Genomic DNA, 8,360 nt, shown 5'->3' on the forward strand with positions numbered 1-8,360 from the left:
CAAAGGGCAGGCTGATCAACTTTCAACAGAAAATAGGGCAGGGGATTAGGTACAAAGTTGTACCTGATTAAGAAGAATGGGCAGAATTAAGAAGAATGGGGTGGGCAGAATGTCCTTGGCCAATCACTGTCTGGTTTGCAGTACAATGGAAATGATTCCCATCCAGTCATTTGCTGAGCATTCAGCTCTATGGATGAACACAGTGTGTGGAGCCAGATATACTGGCCTCAGTCCAGTATATCTGAAGGAGCATCTCCACCCCCATCGTTCTACCCAGACGCTGAGGTCCAGCAACGAGGGCCTTCTGGCGGTTCCCTCACTGCGAGAAGCCAAGTTACAGGGAACCAGGCAGAGGGCCTTCTCGGTAGTGGCACCCTCCCTGTGGAATGCCCTCCCACCAGATGTCAAAGAGAACAACTACCAGACTTTTAGAAGACATCTGAAGGCGCCCTTTTTAGGGAAGCTTTTAATGTTTGATGTATTACGGTATTTTAATATTTTTTTGGAAGCCGCCCAGAGTGGCTGGGGAAGCCCAGCCAGATGGGCGGAGTATAAATAATAAATTAGTATTATTATTATTTTCAAAAAATCTGTTATTACTATGCATATGACTGTTCCCCCCCTCTTTTCTTATTCTATTATCTATTTATGTAAAATATTTATTAACCCCGCCCCCTCCCCCAGCTCCCTTCACTAAAAACTCCAGGTCAGTGAACAAAAGTGTCAGAGGCACCAACTTGCGCTGAAGATTCTCCTTCTCCTTCATTTTGTGGGCTTGCTTAACAGCCTAGGCCACATTGTCCTGGGCAGCTGGAGCTCTGGAAAGCCCTCCCCCAGAGGCTGCACAGGACAATTCCCCCTTCATGGGCTGGTTTCTGCTACGCCAAGAAGGCACTCTTTCCAATTGCTTATGGACTCCTCTAGAATCATTCCAAAATGTTGCCCACACATTCCATGTGGGAAAGAAGTCTCGGAAAAAGAAGCTTGCCCACATGCAATAAAAACTGTCTTGCGTACTTTTGTACTGCTGTTTCTACTACTAATATCACAAATGGCAGTAAGTTTTTGACCTGCTAGAGCAGCCTTTCCCAACCTTGGGTCCCCAAGAGTTGTTGGACTACAACTCCCATCATCCATAGCTAGCAGGGGAAGCAGTCAGGGATGATGAGAGCAGTAGTCCAACAACTTTTGGGAACCCAAGGATGGGAAAGGCTGAGCTAGAGACTCTCGTGGCCTACACCTTATCTGCTACCTACCTGTCTATTTTATTCCATTTCCTCCAAGGACCTCGAGGTGGCATAGCCAGTTCTCCCTCATTTTATCCTCACAAACATGTTAGGCTGTCAGGCAGCGACAGGCCTAAGGTGAGTCCTGGTGGGCTTCATGACCAAGTGGTGATTAAAACTCTGGTCTCCCAGGTTCTAGCCTGACATTTTAATCACTACACCACCCTGACTCCAATCTATCAAGCTAGATATCTAAGAAGTCTTGTACCTGGCATTGCCAACAACACAGGAGTCACTGTAGCACCATTTTTTCATGCGTCACCAAGGCAATGTGAATATCCACTCTGCAAGCCAGGTGGCAGAGAATGGGGAGGTGGTCTGAACCCAGCCTGTCCCCTTTCAGGTTGTAGGGACAGGAATCATATTTCTGCCTCTGGAAAAGTTAGCAGGTCTGAGAGGGAATATTCAGCATCGTTCTCTGCTTCTAGCTTGCTACAGACAGGGATTTACATGAATATATATTTACATGGAGGTAGCATCCACCACTATGGTCCCCACCCCCACCCCCCATTACGATATGAAGAAAGCACAGCCCAGAATTCTACAACCTCAGTCTACTGCATCTTATTCTGCATAATGTGCCAATAGGCTGTTAGAGGACCCGGGTTTTCTGAAAGCAGGAAAAGACATCTCTTGGAAAGGAAACTCACCCACATGCAGGAAAAGCAAAAACAGCAAGCATGGCAGCCACATTTTGCCCTGTTGGAGACTCCTCTTCTTGCAATCTATCTTTCCAAGCGGAGACCCAACTGCTAACTCCACAATGCCAGGAATCCACCATGTGTAGTTGGCCGGTGGTGATTTCCTCTCAGTCAGACCCACCCTGTAGGGAAAGAGAGGCTGCTGGATTGCTGAATAACCAGGTCTTTTTTTCCTCTTTCTGCTCCACCACTCCCACCCTCTGAACATAGTTCCTCTTTATTCTCTCTCTCTTTCGCTTTCTCTGTCTCCATTCCATCCATTTCGCAAACTGGTATCTGTTCCCTTTTACATTTGCCATTTGTTCAGCTTCAGGAACAAGATAACTACACAAAGGAGGCATGTTTAATAATAATAATACCTTTATTGTCAATGTACAACCTGTGTACAACTTCCTTAGGGATGTTTTTAATGTTTGATGTTTTATCGTGTTTTTAATATTCTGTTGGGCGCCTTCCAGAGTGGCTGGGGAAACCAAGCCAGATGGGCAGGGTATAAATACTTTGTTGCTGTTGTTACTGGGTTGATATTTTTCAGGGACACTCCCTGAAATAACCTCATGGTGGAGTAGATGGGGGCATTATCTTCCATACTTCGTAGTTTCATGCAGATTTTTGCTGATGCTTTTGAAAATCAAAGCAGATGTGCACCGTTGCCTCAGGTTTGATTGACACAAAACAATCTATTTGCAGGCCTCCAACAGATCTTTGATTGGCCACAGTGAGAACAGGATACTGGAGTCGATTTGCTCCCTTTGGCCTGATCCAGCAGAGATGCTCTTATGTTCTTACAAGTCTGAGGAAAGTCAATGAGAAGATTAGGGGAAAGAGGGAGGGAGATGACTCTCCAAAAGCAAGAGGCAATAAAAGTTGACTGTTCCTGACAGCACTAATAAAGCAGACAAGAAATCAAGGGCTCATCCAGATTTCCTTTTGTGTCACATTCCTAGGCACAGATCTGCATTTTAAAGCTCTGTGTCTGAGCTAAAAAGTTGTAACATCACTTGGGAATTCAAAAAATATTTTTATTAAATCAATATAATTTATTATTGCTTGTTAAATAAAATTTGTGTAAAATTGCATAGAAATAATTAAAATGATTGCCAAGTACTTGCAGTTATATTATATATTAACATTCTACACACACACACACACACACACACACACACACACACACACAGTGCTTTTTTCTATTAAAAATGTTTAGAGGTACTCTCATTTTCCTACTCATATTGAAATACTGCCCCTCAATGAGGCCAAACTTAGATTCAGAAAATGTTTAGGGGTATGCGTACCCCTGCATCCCCCCCAGAAAAAAACCTATCTATCTATCATCTATCTATCTATCATCTATCTATCTAATACTTTAGATTACCTGACACTTTTAGAAGGCAAAATTAAAATTCTTCGGTTTTCTGAGAGTAATTTATTTGCTTCTTAATTAAAAAAAAAAGACTTACCAAGGTAAATGTTTTCCAATCACAAAAAATAATAGCAGATTTGAATTCCTCACTGCATGTACGGCGCTAAAGGAGAATATTATGAAAATGGTATATAGATGGTACATTGCACCAGTTAAGTTAGCAATAATGTTCAAAACATGTAATAAGTGTTGGAAATGTAAAGAAAAAGAAGGATCGTTTTTCCATATGTGGTGGGAATGTAAGAAGGTAAAGGGTTTCTGGGAAATGATATACAATGAGTTGAAAAAGATGTTTAAATATACATTTGTAAAGAAACCAGAAGCCTTTTTGTTAGGAATAATAGAAAGAGAGATAAATAGAAGGGACTATAAACTTTTTCAATATGCAGTAACAGCGGCAAGAATATTAATGGCCCAAAAATGGAAACAAGAGGAGTTACCGACCCTTGAAGAGTGGAGAATGAAACTTATGGATTATGCAGAATTGGACAAAATGACTGGGAAAATTAGATATCAAAGGGATCACAAGTTCATTGAGGACTGGGGAAAGTTCACGGATTATCTGAAAAGCATATGTGATGAACAGACAACGCTAGTGGGATTTAAGGAGGCTTTGTGATAGTTAAAGATGTAGTGTAAAAAAGAAACAGAAATGAAAGGATAATATTAATTGGCAATATTAAATATAGAAAATGCGTAAAGATAGAAAATATGGATGATTGGTGGAGGAGCTGGTGGAAGTACAAAACTGGAAATTTGTGAACATGGTTGTGATGATGAATTTGTAAAGGAAAAATTTAATAAAAAATATTATTAAAAAAATATGAATTCCTCACTCCCAAAAACATATTCTTAAGACTCCTCATTGAAGAAATTTGCAAAAATTAAGTTTCATCCTCTAAAATGACACACCCTAGTGGATGAGCGCTAAAGGAAGTCAAGTCGGATACACAAGTAAGCAGAGATAAGAAAAAAATTCAGCTCAAATTAGACACAGGAGTTGAAGTCCTCTCTACATATTCTTATATCCTCTTTTTTGATGTCGCATTTGTGACAAAGCATAAGTGGCTACAGTTATATTGTTTCAAGTACTGTTTAAATGTTTCTGTAAGTAGTGGGGGGGGGGACATAAAAAGCAGGGGAAATGGAAAGGAGGATCTGGAAAGAGCAGGGAGTGGCTCATTGTCTTCCTTCATGTCCAGGGGAGGCTTTTCTCTCAGTCTCCAAAATCGTTCCAACTATGATATTAAGTTTTACAGCACAGAGAGCAGCATAGATACATCTGCCACTCTGCAAAGCAAATCTGTAGAGAAAAGCTCATTTCTAAACCAAGTTCCCTTATATCTTAGTAGAAAGGTAAAGGGACCCCTGACCATTAGGTCCAGTCGTGACCGACTCTGGGGTTGCGGTGCTCATCTCACTTTACTGGCCGAGGGAGCCGGCGTACAGCTTCCAGGTCATGTGGCCAGCATGACTAAGCCGCTTCTGGTGAACCAGAGCAACACATGGAAATGCCATTTCCCTTCCTGCCAGAGCGGTACCTATTTATCTACTTGCACTTTGACGTGCTTTCGAACTGCTAGGTTGACAGGAGCAGGGACTGAGCAACAGGAGCTCACCCCGTGGCAGGGATTCGAGCCGCCGACCTTCTGATCAGCAAGTCCTAGGCTCTGTGGTTTAACCCACAGCGCCACCCGCGTCCCTCTGTATCTTAGTATAGGACTCCTTTAAATAAATTTCCCTTGCATACTGAGGAAATGGGTGGAGTGTGGGTTGTGCTGGAGACCCCACAGGATTCTCAGATTCAAATCTGCCATAAATGGTGGTAGTTCCATGAGTTCCTGGGGAAACCCAGCCAGGTGATGATGATGATGATGATGATGATGATGATGATGATGATGATATCTCTTCTGGGGTTCTCTCACCAAAGAGTACTTGCCCCAAACTAGGAGCTTGGCATCCAGGTATTTTCCTTTTTATATCTATTTTTATTCCTGCACCAACAGGAAGTTCTCCTTAGAAGGGAACTGAATTGCAATTCTCCCCCATCCCTGTTCACAATGCCCTCTCACTTGGCATACCTAGAGAAGTGTTTGCCAATCCATATTGAGTGAACTAATCCATTTACCTGCCACATGAACTCTCCGAAGTACTTGGCTTAGTTTTGTCAAGGGAGAGAGAGCTTTACCTTGGGCTATCTTCTTAATCTCCACACTAAGACACTGAGCAGCAACAAGAGGACAAGGATTCCTGATCTGGCTCCATTTCCAGCTCCAGGACATCCACTGTCAGTTTGTGACTGTTTGTCACGTTCTGGTTGAGAAGTGAAAGGACATGCAAGACAAAACCAAAGAGGAATTATATTTACCCACTTAGTGGTCTGTGGAATGAGGCAGGCAAGTAAGATTCTGCTACTGGACAGGGCTTCATCTGAAGGTACGGCTGAGATCCCAGACTTTTGCTCAGGCCAGACTTCCATTTTCAGGAAAATTAGCATGGATTTAAGACCAGTGGGCAGTGGATCATCAAATTGTTTTGATAACTGATCTTTAAGTTGCTTTGTATTTTATGGCTTTGTTAGCTGCTTTGAGACATCTTCTTGTGGAAAATGATGAATAAATGTGAATGATAATTATGATAACAACACAGAGAGAGCAACCTTCTGGGACTTCCTTTTCAGAGGAAGAGTCATTATACAGCTGCGCTGGTTGGGAGAGCTGATGGGAGCACAGTTGTGCTGGCTGGGGGCTGGGGGGGAGTTTAAGTGCAAAACATTTGGCGGGCACCAAGCTGGAGAAAGCTGCTGTAGTGAATGCCTGGCACAATGAAATCACACTCGGCTTCTCTCTGCCCACTGCAAATAACAGCCTGGAAAGTGGAGTGAGAAAGTGCTCAGTGGGTCTCCAGGGGACGAGAGTTCCAGGGAGTGGAATGGATGTGTAGTCCAAGCATGGCAGCCACATTTTGCCCTACCAGAGACTTCTCTTCTTCTTTCTGATGGGAGCCCCAGCTGCTAACTCCACAATTCCAGGAATACACCATATGTAGTTGGCAGGTGGTGGTTTCATCTCAGTCAGAAGTGAGTTGCCCAACCCACCCACCCTGTGGGGGACAGAGAGAGTGGTGGATCACTGAATAACCAGGTCTTCCCCCCTCTTTCTACCTGACCACTCTCATCCTCTGAACATACTGTAGATCCTCTTTTTATTCTTCCTTCCTTCCTTCCTTCCTTTCTCTCTTTCTCTCTTTCTCTCTTTCTCCATTCCATCCATCTTGCAAACTGGAATTTGTTCCCTTTTACATTTTGATATGTGTTAAGCATTGGTAATATTGTGGAAATCAGAACACAAAATAATCATTTGAAACATATGCCAGCGGCATCACTTTATTTTTCTGATATGCATGTCAGGAGAGTCACCTTGAACATCTGTGCCATTGGTGCTCTGAACATTGTACAAAGTGCAAAACATTTATACAATAGTTGGCACACAATGAGCATGAGAGTTACTTCCTCAAATATACTGGAAGATTACAAAAATTGTAAGAAGATTTCAAGAAGTTACTAAAATAGGTTTGTCCTTTTAAATCAGCTTACATAGCAATTGTTTTGCTTTACTGGAAGTTTGAAGTGAGAACATTTTTGCTGATATCACTAATAGAACAGACAAGCAATGAAAGGAAGTCAAGTCGGATATAAAAGTAAGCAGAGATAAGAAAACTGCCCAGCTCACAGTAGGCACAGAAGTTGAAGTCTACACATTATCTGCAATGCAGCCTTCAGCTAGATGGTTTACTTTTTGGCAATCGTGGCAAATCTTTCCTATAGGAACATAGGAATCTGCCTTATACAGAGTCAGACCAGGCCCTCCAGGCTGCAAATGAGGATGTCCTTCATTCAGATCTCACCTTTGCTGTGAACTCCCAAGGTGGCCTCAGGCTTGCCACCCTCTCCAGTCCTATATAAGGATGCTGCCTGCCTGCAAATCCTACATACAGGTAGGACAAAGAGAGAGAAGCATGCTACAAGTTGGAGGGTGGAAGTCTGATGTGGTGAGTACAATATGGGATTCAGCAAACAAACACATTGTTTTTTCTGTGTTGACCATTTTTCAGTAGCACCCCATACCAGGTTGCAGAGTATCAGCCTTCAAAATCTCGTCTTTCTGCCATTTGACATTTCCTGCCAGCACACAGGAGCATGTATTCAACAATGTCAACACTAACTTCATTGGGTAAGAAATTTACAGAAATGAGCTCTGAGGATAGGAAATGCTTCAGTGACTCTGATGCATCTTGCCTGTGCAATGGCCCAGACTCATGAGACAACCCCAACACTCTGCAAATAAGTTTGTGTTGCTGGAAAAGATGACATTTGTGCATAGGTTCATTGCAGTTCAGAGAGGGGTGAAGAGGAGAAAGGTCATGAAGCAGAGATGGGGTGCCTCCAGATGGGTGTCTTATGACAGCTGTATGCAATGACCATCCTTTTACTCTCACAGTGTGGATGGGGATGGATTTGTACCTGACCCTCCGCTGCTCCATCCACCAAACCAGAGATGTGTCATTTCTGCCCCATGGGCTCAAGCCACCTGGAGGAATGCCTGTTTGCTTGCCTGGTCTTGAGACTCCACCTGTTTGCCATGCTAAAGACTGTGCCCACCCCGTCCTTCAAAAACTTGGGGCAGGGGCCATGTCACTTGTTGGATCAACACCTTAAGCATGTGCATAGCCATATTTCTAATCCTTTTGCATACCTACTGTACCTTTCAACTGTTGCCTTGATTTTGTACCACCCTGATTTAAGTTTCTTTGGTGGAAACCAAGCTTTGAGTCTGAATTCTTCAGCTGACAGTGAGGGCCAAGACAAGATTCCCCTGCAGCTATGTAGGATTTAGATCAGGGATTGAGAAACTGTGACCCTCCAGGTATTTATTGATTGATTGTGTATTTATC

Source organism: Podarcis raffonei, chromosome 8, assembly GCF_027172205.1.
Source record: "Podarcis raffonei isolate rPodRaf1 chromosome 8, rPodRaf1.pri, whole genome shotgun sequence".
Classification (NCBI taxonomy): domain Eukaryota; kingdom Metazoa; phylum Chordata; class Lepidosauria; order Squamata; family Lacertidae; genus Podarcis; species Podarcis raffonei.